Source organism: Humulus lupulus, chromosome 2, assembly GCF_963169125.1.
Source record: "Humulus lupulus chromosome 2, drHumLupu1.1, whole genome shotgun sequence".
NCBI classification, from domain to species: Eukaryota; Viridiplantae; Streptophyta; class Magnoliopsida; order Rosales; family Cannabaceae; genus Humulus; species Humulus lupulus.
In genome coordinates, this window is record NC_084794.1 from 47,629,299 (window position 1) to 47,645,013 (window position 15,715).

The window sequence follows — 15,715 nt, forward strand, 5'->3', positions numbered from 1 at the left end:
AGTTTGGGTTTGAAGAGGTTTTCATTGATGTTTAGCTTGGGTTTTGATGAGGGGGAGTTATGGGTAATGTTTAGAGGTTTAATTGAGTGTTTGGAGAAGGTTTGGAGCTAGTTTGAAGGCTTGGTTCTAAGGGAAAACGCAGGGGGGTCGAGCTAGTGCGTTGCTGATTTTTGGTTGATCTGGGTAATGAGCCGCGGCCTGGCTTTTGTGTGCCGCGGCCTAAGGTGGCTTCTGAGGTAAAAATGCCTCTGTCAGGGAGATGGGCTGCGGCATGGCTCTGGTGAGCCGCGGCCCATCAGGGCAGATTTGACCAAAATTGTGTTTTTAGCTTAGGGATGCTTACCATAGGCCTCGGGGTTGATCCTACTACTTGGTTAAGTGGGGATTGGTGTCCCGGAGGCTAGATATTGGTTTGGGAACTTGTGTTGATCATTTTTATTGATGGTATCCTATATTTGGTTATGACTAGGTGACCATTAACGGACTAAAAGTTGATCGTTCTCAAGGGTCGTTCTTTTAATCGTTCTAGCTCGACTTTGAGGTAAGAAAATTGCACCCTGTGTATATGTGACATGCATGGCTATTATTGATGCATGTTGGTTGATTATTACGTATGACATGCATGGCTATTCTTGATGCATGTTGGTTGGTTATTAAGTGTGACATGCATGGCTATTCTTGATGCATGTTGGTTGACTATTGAACGTGACATGCATGGCTAATATTGGTGCATGTTGGATTGTTGGATATATGCATATGATGCATGAGAAACATGTGATTAGGATATGCTTTGTATACTGAGTATGATATCGTTCAGAGCTTGAGCCTCTGTGGTTGTGCATGGTCCTAATTGTACTAGTATATGTTTAGTAAGCATGCTGAATACCTTGTTTATGGACATTGAACATGTGATATATGTTTGGTGGCATGACTTACTTGTGTATGGCACTGACTAGTCAGGGATCGACTCTAAAGTCGAGGAACATGCATTGAATGGCTCTATGGCATTAATGCTGGACCGACCCTAAAGTCGATGATCATGCATTGAATGGCTCTATGGAATTAATGCTAGACCGACCCTAAAGTCGAAGAACTTATAAGTGCTTGTCTGGTCTATGACCAGATGTATTCAGCCAAGGTATATGACCCCGGTGACTGTTTGTCACATGGCTGGGGGACGGTGTCCTAGAGTTGGGAGGATGGTTATGTTGGTGACTAATCACCATGCACCTATCCTGATCAAACTTAAGAAGGAACCACTTATCGAATAAGCCCTGGTGACCCTATTATCACATGGCTAGAGGGAGCTATACCCACTTCTGTGACTTTTGGCTATTGTCACCTATCGACCGTTAGTCCTAATTGGCTATTATGGTTATTGTTGATATTATATCATGTTATATTGAGTTTTCTTGCTGGGCTTCGGCTCACGGGTGCTATATGGTGCAGGTAAAGGCAAAAGAAAGCTGGACCATCTTTGAGTTGGAGAGCTTAGGTGATGACGTGTACATATGCAGCTGCTCGTCCGCCACGGCCGAGGTTTAAAGTGGAACTAAGGTTGAACCTTATTTTGCCGCTTAGAACGGCCTATTGTAAATATTTTCTGTAATAGACTGTGAAACTATATTTTTGGGATCCCAATGTATATATTAAACGTTCTAGTGAAACGTTACATCTTGACCAAAATGTTTAATCCCTAAACCGCTAATCATACTTAGTTACACGTTTTTGGCCAAATGACTCGATTAGCGAGTTTAGCACTGTTTACAAGGCACACCGTAACGGTCCCTGGAGTTTGGGGCGTTACAGTAAGACTCTGATTTAAACTCTCTTTATACTGTTAGAAAGCTAATTCAATTATCTACAACTTTCTAAAATACTATTTTCCAAAATTCATAACATAACTAGGTCAAAAATAGGTCGGAAGTTATAGTACCCTAAAGTTACGAAAAATCTATTTAATTATCTAAATAACAACCTAATCCACAAATAAATAAAATTGTGATAAATGTCATGCTCCTAACAGATTTTGGTGAACACTAAGTCTTATATTTCCCTTATTTTATCATTAAAATAATAATTCCTTAATAATCATGCATATGACTAGTGTCATATTCTTATTAGCTCTATCTAAACCTTAGGTTATAATAATTATCATATTAATAACAAGCAATATTAATCAAATCTTATGTTATAATTAATATTCTTAAACTATAGGTTAAACTTATAAAATCCATAACTATTGCTAGGAGTTTCCAACTAAGTACCGGCTTGAACCAAAATCCACAGTCATAAACATACTATAACTAATACTAGCTATTACTACTACTACTACTATCTAACTTGCTAAGTAAATTATGGGACTCTACGATTCTCCCCTACTACAAAAAATTTCGTCCCCAAAATTTACTTATCAAACAATTCCGGATACATGCCTTGCATGTCCTCCTCCAACTCCCACGTTTCCTCCTGTTCAGAACTATTACTCCATAGGACTTTGACTATTGGAATACTCTTGGACCATAACTGCTTCATCCCTCTATCCAGGATGCTAACCGGTCGTTCCTCGTAACTCAAGTCTTTCTGGAGTGCTATCATATCGTACTTGAGGACGTGAGATGAGTCTGACACATACTTGTATAGCATTGAGATGTGGAACACCTTGTGACTTTTTTCTAGGGCTGGCAGTAGGGCTAATCTATACGAAACTGCTCCCACTTTGTCCAATATCTCAAAAGGACCTATAAATCAGGGACTAAGTTTTCCTTTCTTCCCAACCCGCTTCACACCTTTCACAAGAGATATCCTTAAGAAGACTTGATCTCCGACTTTGAATTCCACATCACGCCGCTTGGCATCCGCATAACTTTTCTAACGGCTTTGAGCAGTGAGCATACACTTTCTAATCAGGGCTACTACATCCTGAGCTCCTCTAACAGCTTCAGTTCCAAGTAGTTGCCTTTCTCCTACCTCGTCATAATGCAATGGCGATCGACACCTTCTTCCATAAAGCAACTCATACGGTGCCATCCCGATCGTTGACTGGTAGCTATTGTTGTAGGAGAATTCTATCAGAGGCAAATACTCACTCCAAGATCTCAATGTAAACACCGATCCTCTATCGAATACTATTGTCTTAGAGATTCTATGCAGTCATACTATTTCTTGGACTTAGACGTCTCCATATTGACTTGGTTAATCTATCTATTACTATCAAAGCCGAATCATGTTGCTTACTTGTTCATGACAAACCCGTCACGAAATCTATGGCTATGTCATCCCATTTCCATTTTGGAATGCTAAGTGGTTGCAATAAGCCTGCAGGCCGCTGATGTTCTGCTTTCACTTGATGGCATACTAAACACTTAGACACAAATTTTGCTATGTCCTTCATCCCTGGCCTTCAATACATTGCCTTGATGTCATGTGCCATCTTGGTCGACCCTGGGTGAACTGAGTATGAGGTACTGTGCGATTCTTCTAAGATCGTCATCTTAATCCTTTGATCATTTGGCATGCATAGCCGATCCTTATATCTTAATAACCCTTGACCTGATATTGAGAAATATGTGGCCTTCCCTTCTCTAACTGCATCCATTTGTGCTACTAATGTGTCATCATGCCCTTTCCCGATCCGGATATCTTCTAGCAGATTTGACTAGATAGACAAATTAGCCAGCTTACCAACAACTATTTCTATTCTGGCTCTAACCAGCTCCTGCTGTAGCAACTTTCCCATTCTGGCTAGTGTTGCTAAACTTCCATAACTCTTCCTAGTTAGCGCATTGGCAACTATGTTTGCCTTTCTCGAGTGGTATAAGATTTCTCATTCATAATCCTTCACTAGCTCTAACCACCTACGCTGCCTCATGTTGAGCTCCTTCTGAGTGAAAAAGTACTTTAAACTTTTGTGGTCCGTATAAATCTCACACCGTTCTCCATAAAGATAATGGCGCCAGATTTTCAACACAAAGACCACCGTTGCCAACTCCATATCATGCGTTGGATAGCGTTTCTCGTACTCCTTTACTTGCCGTGAGGCGTAGGCTATCACCTTATCATTCTGCATCAGCACGCAACCCAACCCTTGCTTCGATGCATCGCAGTAGACTACGAACTTATCGTTGTGTGTCGGTACATAGAATAATGGTGCTGAGCACAGCTTGTCCTTAAGCAATTGGAAGCTTTCTTCACATCTATCATTCCAGTTGAATCTTTGCTATTTCCGGGTTAGGTTGGTGAGTGGAGTGGCTATCTTAGAAAACCCTCTACGAACCTCCTATAATAACCTGCTAATCCCAAAAAGCTTCTTACTTCGGATGCGTTCTTTGGTCTTGGCCAATCCTTCACGGCCTCTACCTTTGATGGGTCTACAGCAATCCCGTCCTTGGATACTATGTGGCCGAGAAATGCTACTTGTGAAAGCCAAAATTCGCACTTCTTGAACTTGGCGTAAAGCTGATGCTCCTTCAGTTATAGGAAGATTAACCTTAAATGTTTCTCGTGCTCGACTTTATCCTTTGAGTACACCAAGATCTCGTCGATGAAAACTACGATGAATTTATCCAAGTAGTCCTTAAAGACCCTATTCATTAAATCCATAAACGCGGCTGGAGCGTTGGTAAGACCAAAAGACATAACTAGAATCTCATCATGTCCATAACGAGTTCTAAAAGACGTATTGGGAATATCCTCTTCCAGTAACTTGAGCTGGTGATTCCCGGACCGTAGATCAATCTAAAAAAATGGTTTCCCCTCGGAGTTGATCAAACAAGTTGTCAATTCGGGGCAGCGAGTACTTATTCTTACTTCTCACCTTATTCAGCTCGCGATAATCTATACATATCTGCATGCTTCCATCCTTCTTCTTCACAAATAGTACCGGTGCTCCCCATAGCGAATGGCTCGGTGCCCGGTACTAGTTTGATTGTGAAGTCTATCTCCAGTGTCGGCGGCAATCCTGGCAAGTTGTCAGGAAATACTTCTGGAAATTCCCTTACAATATGTACATCTCCGACCTTTAGTGGTGTTCCCTTTACCACATGCGCAACGCTAGCTAAGAATGCCTGACATCCTTTTTATATCATTCTTTGAGCTTTGAGAGATGAAATAAGCGGCGTATGTAGTCCTAAAACTTTTCTCATATAACATCGTTTCTGACTGTCAGGAGTCTCGAACATCACTTGCTTACGTTTGCTATCGATGGTTACGCCATGCCTTGCTAGCCAGTCCATTAATATCATGTCGAAATCTTTAATCCCCAGTTCTATCAGATCTCCTTCTAGTTCTATGTTCTCAATTTTGATCGGTACGCCTCGTACTATCTGTGATGATAGGACTACTTCACCCGAAGGCAACTATGTCACAAACCTAGTTCTACAAGGTTTGTCTAATTTCTCTATCATTCCTAATGAGATATACGAGTATATTGCTCCCAAATCAAGCGATACTAGAACATATACTATCGAGGATAGGAATCTAACCTGTAACTGCTTCTTACTAGCATGGGCTCCTCCCTGGGTCAAGGCAAAGACTTTGGTCTGGAACCATAGTTTAATCCCTCTTCTCCTTCTTCTTGAGCTATGGACATTCCTTCTTTCGATGACATTCCTAACCACAGTTGAAGCATCCCTTGATGTTTCTTTTGGCCCTTAGGGCATTGCGGGTATTCTACATAACTCGACTTATTTCCTCCATTGTTTGTCCGTGCTCTTTTATCACCATTGGGCTACTTATCATCTGGATGTCTTCTCTTCTGACCATTGCTATTACTATTGCTATGCTGACAGCTATTGTTGTGGTTGTTTCGACCATTCTGAGGCTAACCCTGCTATTTAGGCTCAGGCCTACTAGCCTTCTCCTTACTAACATTCGCCATAAGCCTTTCTACTTTTATTGTCGTTTCTAGAACATCGGCATAGGTAGTGTTTCCCGGGTTTGCTAGCTTAACCCCTAATTCAATCTTTGGTCTAAGTCCTCTAACGAATTTGGTCACCCTTATAAAGTCAGTTGGAACCAACTCTGGTGCAAACTTGGCTAATCTGTCGAACTGCCGAGCATATTCTACTACCGTTAAGTTGCCTTGCTTCAAACTAGCGAACTCCTCGACCCTTGTAGTGATGACTGCTGAGTTGTAATACTTCTTGTGGAACAGCTCCAAAAATCTTGTCCATGTCATGGTGGTGACATCGTTAGTCTGCTGAACTAAGTCCCACCATATTCTAGCATCCTTCTTAAGCAAAGAAGAAACATAAGATATGCAGTCCGCGTTGCCGAGATTCATATGCGCTAGGATTGGCTCTACATTTCTGAGCCATTCTTCTGCTTCAAAGGGGTCTGTTGTCCCTTCAAAGTTTGGAGCATGTTGCTTATGAAACTACTCGTAGATTAGCTCCATGTGCTGAGCTGGGTATGGCGCATAGTTTGCCATTGGCCATGCCCCATAAGGACCTACATGATGGGGTACTTAAGCCATCTGCTGAGGCTGTGGTTGCGGCTGAGGTGGAGGCTGAGTCTGCTGTCGCTGTAGTAATTCCTCCACTTGCTGTCGTAGTCTTGCAATTTCTATAGTGTTGTCAACCGACGGCGGCGGCGCTCTTTCTTTAGCAGCAGCATTGGTTGCACGTGTAACGACTCGAATTTGCTAATAAGGCTTAATGCCTTGATTAGTGTGCCTAGAGGGAAATGATTGTTATACTGTGTTAAGTTATATGAATTTGAATGAATATGTGATTAGAATGCATGTTTAGGTGGTATAAACATGCATGTGGACCCCGTTTGTATGCTAGGGGTAAATTGGTAATTTTAGCCACTGAGGGCATAAATGTGATAAATGTGTTATGTGATTTGTACCACGTGAGTGTGGTGATATTAATGTGATGTACGTGCCGAGACGGTCCTAGAGAGCTAGTTAACTTAAAAGTCACAACAGGATTTTAATACCTGGCTCGGGAGGAGTCTAGGGGTACTTTGGGGAAATTTCTTAAGTTGAGTTGAGAATTAGTGGTTAATGGTTATTGGTGATTGAGTAACCTGAGTAACCATTAGTAGCTGCTGAGAGTAACAAGTTATGATGGGAAAGTGGTAGATTAGTAATAGAAATGAAATGACAAAAAGGGCCTTGAGGTTTAGTTAGCAAAGGGTTTCTATGAGGGGTAAAATGGTCATTTTGGGTGGATGGATATGCTCAATTTGAGGGCTGGGGACTCTAGAACCATTTAACAAAAGGAAACAGAGGAACAAAAGGAAACTCAACCTCTCTCTATCGATGCTCTCTCTCTCCCTCTCTAAGGTGACTGAATTTGAAGGATTCTAAGCTAGAGCTCAAAGGATTCAAGGCTAGGAATTGGGAGATTGATCTACTAGGCTCAAAGGTGAGTCTTACTCAGTAACTTGATTGAATTCTGCAGAGAAATGCTAAGGTTAGGAGCTGATATGTGTGTTTCTGTTTGGTGGATTTTGGGTTGAAGCTTGGCTAGGTCAGTTTGGGAAATAAGAGGGATTTTCTTTGAATTGGACTTGGAGAAGGCTCAGGGACGAATTTCAACCTGAGGTAAGGTTCTATGCAACTCTGATATGTTTTAGCTAAGGTGGTTTAAGTTTCTGGTTTATTGGTTTAAGTTTCATAAAGTTTTAAACCAATTTGTGAATCATGGATTTGATTGTGTGCTTAGACTTGTTGTTGGCGTTTATAAGTTGTTAGATGGTTTATTTGAGGTTTTAAATTCAGTTTGAGGTTTAGGTAAACATTGGGGTTGGTTTGGGAGTGTTTTGGCTCGGAGAAAACACTTGGAGAAACCCAGAATTTTGGGTTCGCGAAGGGGTGTCGTGACCCTGTTCTTCTGCGCCGCGGCACTAGGCTGCAGCAAGGGGCGAGGGTCATTTTGGGCGCCGCGGCGCTAGGCCATTTTTGGGCAGGGGAAAATTTCCATTTTAGAGCTTTTGCCCAGGGGGCTCGAGGAATGTTTTTGCTATTTTGTTTAGGGAAATTGGTGGTCTTGAGAGTACGGGATTGGTCCCGGGAGATGGTGTTGGATTGGTTACACTACTACAAAAAAGGATTTTTAGGACTAGCATTGCGAGTCCTAAAAAGTTTTTAGGACTTGCGAGGCGCAAGTCCTCTATTTGAGAGCCTTAAAAACTAAGGTTTTTTAGGACTCGCATTACGAGTCCTAAAAGAATGTTTTTAGGACTCGCGTTGCGAGTCCTAAAAATTTTGGTTGAATGCCTTTAATTAAGTTTTTAGAACTCGCATTGCGAGTCCTAAAAAATCTAGTGCGAGTCCTAAAAATCTGGTTGAGTGTCTTTAATTAGGTTTTTAGGACACCCATTGCGAGTCCTAAAAGAATGTTGCGAGTCCTAAAAAATCTGGTGCGAGTCCTAAAAAATCTAGTTGAATGTCTTTAATTAAGTTTTTAGGACTCTCATTGCGAGTCCTAAAAAATCTAGTTGAGTGCTTTAAGTAATTTTTTAGGACTCACTTTGCATGCCCTTGATAGTAATTTTTTTTTTTTTTAAAATGCAGCTACAATTTTCATTTTGATTTAGAAAAAATATATCCCTTTGAGTGTCCAAAATGTATTATATATGTTAGATTTCTAAAATTTTAAAAGAAAATACAACAAAATAATTTATTAATTGCTCAAAAATATCATTCCAGTATTTAGTCTTCTCGACTTACAAAATCATATTATATGATAGTTTATACTATAGTCAAATTCTATCATCACCAAATATTAAACAAGAAATGTATACAAAGTTACTGAAATATAATTTTGATTCTAAAAGCTTCAACTATCATTGTTGTCTAGTATTGCGCTAAAGAAATGCATCTCAATATAGACCTGCACATTGTAAAAAAGTTCTTTAATTATTAGCTTCATCAAACTTTTAAAAAAAAAATGTATAATCTGACTAAGCAAAGCTCAACATCAATTAACAGAAATATACTACATAAAAATTTAACAAAAAATTAGGTTAAAAAAAAAACATATTACATGAAAATTAAAACATAGTTCACCAGTACATGTTTTTATTTATTGTAAATCACTGAAAAAAAATGTGTTTTGAGTTGTCCCAATACTTTAGCCCCAATAGAATTTACCTATACAAGAAAATAATTAAAGATAACATGCCAGTGAAAAATGAGGTAACTGAGAATAAAAGATCAATAAATATATACTAGGAGGCTGCACAGACGGTAAAAAAAAAACACTTTAGTTCACCAGTTAACCAAATGACCAAAACTAAGATAACTGCTTAATTTTTTTGCACAAAAGCACAACACACCAAAAGATGAATAAAACTTCACCATAAAGCTATATAACCACACTACGTCAACAAGACTGCCATTTAATTTAATATTATTATTTGAATGAAGAGCTAAGTTCTTACAGAAGATCATCAAGCTCAACACAGTACAGATTCTAAAGACAGAACTAGTCGTGTATAGTAAAGTTGTTACCTCCTCAAGTTTAATTGTTCCAGCAACAGTGACCAAACTCTCATGTCCTTGCCTCTGGTCCATTACTGTATGGCCCAATGCGTCACTCTCCATAATGAAATCCAAATTATCTACGGATGACACATTATCAATCATAGCTGCCAGATGTTCACTATCTTTCAAAAGTACATCCAAATAGCGAGTCAATTCTCCCTTGGTAACCCCAAATTCTTTCAAGCAACGAACCTGAAACAACGCAAGCATGATTAGCCTCACTACAAAAAACTTTAACCAAGTAAATGGCACCACAAGTGTTAACTCCGTCTATTAATATGTTCTTATTAAAACTTCGATAAATAAATGCACATAAATAAGAGACTATAGAGGTCACCATGTTTCTATTCACACCTAAGCTTATGAACTTGACTAGTCATAAACTTCCTTTCAATATGGTATGATTTCTTTCACCATAATTTGATTGGTGAAAGAAAACTTGTCACCATTGCATAAGCTTATATATATAAATATAATATGTATATTTATAGATAACAACTTCACAGTAGATTTCAAATATATTCTGAACGTGGCAAACTATCATTTGGTCTGAGATAAATAGCATATATATACATATAAAAAATTTCATGTGCAAATTTTCATGTAATTTTTCAGCCCCACTAATTTCAAAAGAAAACGAATACTTGCTGTTAAAAAAGAGATAGTTTTATTTCTTCCTTTCTATATATATATAAAAATCAAATCTGGCCTACAAACAAGAGTCAAATAGTTTAAAAAATTATTGCTCGGCACCCATATATCATCTCAGCAATTAGCAAGATATAAAATTCATTAATAAGTAAATGATGGTTTAGGTAAAAATAATGATATATTCATTATTATGATCAAAACACTTCAACTCAACAAAAAACAGAGTTAAAGTCAAAAGCATAACAAAAACAGAGAACAAATCTATAATAAATGTTCATTCACATAAATACAATGATAAATCATTACTAAAAAAGTTGTCCTTAAGACAATATCAACCAAATGAAACTAAAAAAATTATTTTAGTCCAGCAAGTTTAGACCAGATAATCTTTTCAACAATTAAATAGTCTAGTCTTGAACCGCAAGTATAAATTTGTTGATAAATGAATTGTAATTAGAACAAGGCATTTACCAAATAGCATAAATTGCATTAGGACATGATGAAAATTAATAATACACATAGACCAAAATAAGTTGAGAATGATCAACCTGCATAATGCACAACCACAGGCATATAAGCTCATAAATACATCGAAGAATAAATTCAGCACTAACACAACTGATAAGTAATTTAAGTTTTATGTGACAGCAATAGCTGCTAAATAAAATGAAAGCAATGGCAAGACCAACCATTTTAACTTATTCCATCCAAAATAAAACTAATACAAATAACAATAACAGAGTTTCGAGAGGCCATTTAACAAACGGTTGGTGTGCAACTCATTTGTTTGAATTAGATTATATTATATGTATAGGTTCATGCTCCACCAAAATCTGTGTTTTTCTATTTTGTCTTAATGGTATAACTATGAATTACTATTCCAATTACTATATATATATATAACCAAGCTCTTTCAAGTTTCAATACTATTAAATAAAGTGTGGAAACAAAAGGAAATTCATTTGAAATATAAACTCAGTACCTGATCATTTAGTGCAATTTCCGACTATATTTGCTAGCTTGTAGAACTTGATCTTTAGTAGAAGCCATCATTTAATTTCTACTAATTTGGGGCTGCAACAGCTTTGAGATTAAAAGACATGAATCAGACTTACTTGGATACCTCTATATATATATATATATAGTCTCAAGAAATACTAGAATACTCTTCAATCTTTTAGGCTTTCGTATAGGAAACATCTATAATTCTAAACTACATTACATAAACAGAGCCAAGCTTTTAAAGTTATCATAAGTGGCAACTTGTAAACATGACATTCAAGAAGTCCACAAGAAACACATCAAACATGGTCCTACAAATTTTTAAATAACTATTATTATTATAGTTCTATTGTAGGAAATATCATCTTTCTATTACAAATTAAAATATAAAAAAACAGAAGATTAAAAATTTAACAACATCATATATAATTAATTGAAGAGACATCACCTATAAATGATTTATATATATATAATATCTCCCCGTGAGCATAGTAAACTAACTACTTCTTCAAAGTGCTCTTTTCTTATATTTTATTCTTACGTTTTGAACATTCAAGTGATTCCAGAAATCACAATGAGTAGTATACCAAAATCATGATGGGTATAAAATTAAAATGAAAAGGAGACAGGGGAGAAAAAATATTACCAACGTTGCTACTACTTTCTTAAAAAATATTACCAACGTTGCTACTACTTTCTTAAAAAATATACAGGAGCAAGACTCACCTAAAGATATCCCCAAATCAACATGAAAAAAAAAATTGAGAAGAACAAAGAACCTTAAGGAATTATTTTAAAGATCAAATATATTCAGTCTTTAAACACTTCCATACGTCTTATGCTCATGGGATGCTCACAAAGTCATTCTTAACCATTTACCAAAAGTCTTTCCATAAAGAAATATATAAATCTATTAACAAAAGATAGATTTTACAGTCAAAGGAAACAAAAAACAAATAAGCTCACCAAATATAAGAATCGAAACTTACCACACTTGGTTGTAAATGAAATGAAACCTAGACAGCTCCGTAGAGAAAGAAGGGGGAAGACGATGCACATAGAAACAGTGAGATGATATGATGAGGATTCATTTGGGCTTTGGTCCCTTTGTACTGAAATGAGGGATTTCAAAGGCAGTGAGAGCTAGATGTGTAGAGGAATTCTAGGGATTTTGAGAGAGAAGAGGTCTGGAAGAGAGAGACAAAATAAGAAATAAAATTTTAAACATAATGGTGGATAGATTAAACAAAAGGTGCAAAAGATAACCTGCTGGAATCGTGAACCAGCAACCAGCAGAGACCCACGCTGAGAAGCACGCCGCCGCCGAGAGTTATGGAGCCGAGAACCCGCACCGCCGCCGAGAGTGCTGGAGCCGAGAACCAACGCCGGAGAAGATTTTCCTGTCACCATTCCTGTCAACGATGCCGAGAGTGCTGGAGCCGAGAACCCACACTTGCTGGAGGCGTTCACCACCATCACCGTCGCCGTTCACCCAGTTGCCGCCGAGCCGCTGTTCGCCCAGCAGCCGCCGTTCACCACCCAGCAGCCCTAGATCGTGTGATGAATAAATCCCCAAATGGCTGATGAGTTATCTATTTTGTGTATTTTAACCTTATAATTTAAAAAAAGTCATAGTTTTTTTTATGCTTTTTACTTCAAAATAATTAAGGACTTGTTTGGAGAGTACTTAAAACTAAAAATGAGAGTCCTTAATACTTTTTTTAGGACTTGCTTCTAAAAAAATATTAAGACTCTTAAAGCAAGTCCTTAAATTTTTTAAGTGAAATACTTATATTTTAGATCAGATTTTTTAGGACTCGCAGATTCTTTTAGGACACTCATTGCGAGTCCTAAAAAAGTATTAAAGACTCCCAAAGCAAGTCCTTAAAAATATTAAGTAAAACACTTATTTTTATAGCCCAAATTTTTTTAGGACTCGCATTTTCTTTTAGGACACTCATTGCGAGTCTTAAATTACTTTTTTTCAGGACTCTGAATGAGTGTCCTAAAAACTTCATAAATATTTTTAAGGACTTGCATTTATATGCGTGTCCTAAAAAAGTGTCCCGTAAAGGGTATTTTGTAGTAGTGTTAGTATTAAAAAGTGTTTTACATGTGTTGTGACTAGGTTTCCAGAGAGGCTCGGGTAAGAGGACCGTGCTCGTGACTTTGGTGCATAAAAAGCTCGGGACACAGGTACGAAAACGGTTGCACCCATAGGGCAGGGCAAGGCCCCATAGTTTTGTTGCAGGGCATGGCCCTAGATGATTATATGTTGGGCGTAGCCCTTGATTTCAATGTTATATGCTTGTGTGTTTATTGAATTATGCTATATGTGTATAAATGCATGAACGGTAAGGGTCGAGAATGGCGATATGCATGAGGAGTGTAAGGCCGAATACGGCAAGGGGCCAGGGCCGAATGCAGCAGTTAGCACGCGGAGTGCGAGTTGCCAGGGTGAGACCCTAAAGGATACCTGGGATATCCTCACGGTATGGACCGCGTATCCGGAGCATGGTAAAGCGTCTGGAACAGCATGGCCGTATGTGTTTAGCCTATTGATGGCCTGTTTGTCTATTAAGTGTCTGATATGCATGTGTCATCTGCTTGTGAGTTTTCTTGCTGGGCTTCGACTCACGGGTGCTCTGTGGTGCAGGTAAGGGCAAGGAGAAAGTCAACCAATCATGAGTATGGCGAGCATGAAGCGGCGTGTACATGTTTGGTCAGCCTGACCACCACGGTCAGGGGCATGTTTGGGAGATGAGTGTATAAAACTGGATTTTGTCGTTTAGTCGACTGGAACCCAATTTTGAGTTGTAAATATTTCTAAACGGTATTTTGGGATCCCAAACGTTAAACTTTTATAACTTTCAATGAAATGAGATTATTTTCAAAGATTATGACTTTGGGTTTTAGCTTAGTCACACTTTTGTCCTAAAATCCTCGTCTAGGGAGTTAGTTGCACGTTTTAAACCCACTTAGTAACGACTCTAAGGATGTAGGGCATTACAGCACGCCTTCCCCTTCTGTGAACTGTAGGGGCTTCATAAGTCTCAGGAGCGACGCTTGAGGCATTTCTGTTGGTGCGAGCAAATCTTCTGAGCGACATCCTCAACAAAGTTCTAACAGTCAAGAACATGTTAGAATTTATCCTAATAGGCTCTAAGGCAAAACTTAATCTAAGCAAGCATAACTCGGACCTATTAATTATGACTTCTTATGAAAAAAATATGTGAGCCTTCTTTATAATTAGGGTGTGTTTCTAAACTTTAAAAAAAAGCCATCTTTATTATTTTACAAGTGTGTTTCTAATTATTCTATATGACTTAATTCTCATGCTTGAAACTCATCGTTGTTCCAAAGTTAACCATATTAAGGGAGGGCTGGGATTAGTAAAATCGTTCCCACTACTATGGCCCCCTAAACTCTCAATATAGAACCCAGTCCATTGATTTGTATCCAGCCTCACCGAACTTGGTCATTATTTATTCAATTTATTATTTATCATGATTGTAGAAAAAAAATCAAACTCATACATGTCATAAAAAATAACAATGATATTTATTTGGAAAAAAAAGTTTTCACTATGTACAATCATAAATGCAAAGATAATAAATAAAGAAAATAAACTAATTTACAAATATTCTTAACTGAAAAATAAGGGCTAAAACGTTAACTAAACACATAATCAAAACAACTAAAACATAAACACTTACATTGGCGGTTAGATTCGGAGCTTGAGCGTGTGTATCAAGGAGAACTTAATGCAAATGGATCGTTGCTCTGATACCAACTATAACGACCCAACTATTCTAGACCTTGTACCATTAATAACTAATATACTAATCTTAAGAAAACGTACATATGAAATAACCATAACTTTATTAAAAAACTGTAAAGTAAAGGTTAAATACATAAAAATTCATTTAGGATATGGGATCCCATTGTTTTGAAAACAAAACAAAACATAAATAAATTGGTTACAAAATTTAGTGCGGAAAAATAATACATAGAAATCATAACTAAAAGACTAAAAAAACTTCATCCTCTAATCGAACGCGCAATCCACCGATTCCATCCTACCTCAATACACATTCCCAAGCTGCCAACAATCTTTCCGCCGCCATAACTATTTTCCTGCACATATAAACATAAAGGAATGAGCCTAATGCCCAGCAAGGAAAATCTACTACAAGCATGAAACATAATCATACACATAACTATAAGCTATAAATATATAACATATATCTATAAAGACGTACATCATATAAGACTATACTATTAATGGCCATTAAAACATGTGATAACCCATCTACGTCCCCTGTCTAATATCTGAGGTAGGGTAAATCATAACCATGAAACATAAGAAAACATAACATAACATACTATAGCATAACTTATCATAACATATCAACATAACATATAAGCATATAAAACTATCCTATTTTCCTTACCAATATACCGGGATGATGAGAACAAAGTTGGGATTTTGGAACACTCCTAAAAACCATTAATATAGAGGTGAGTATTCTAAAAGAAAGAGATGAATGAACTAAAAACCACCAA

General features: G+C 37.7%; 1 long non-coding RNA gene across 2 annotated transcripts; it reads right to left on the reverse strand.

The window, feature by feature from the left end:
• Window positions 1–8,659: 8,659 nt before the first annotated feature.
• On the reverse strand, window positions 8,660–12,706 carry LOC133816009 (uncharacterized). 2 transcript variants are annotated; one of them, XR_009884953.1, is made up of 5 exons: window positions 12,416–12,706; window positions 12,139–12,336; window positions 11,130–11,230; window positions 9,464–9,688; window positions 8,660–8,843 (listed from the first exon to the last, which is right to left on the reverse strand). It is a non-coding gene; the product is annotated as an uncharacterized LOC133816009 (long non-coding RNA). The 2 variants fall into 2 exon arrangements; XR_009884952.1 differs by lacking the exon at window positions 8,660–8,843 and adding an exon at window positions 8,897–9,103.
• Window positions 12,707–15,715: the final 3,009 nt, after the last annotated feature.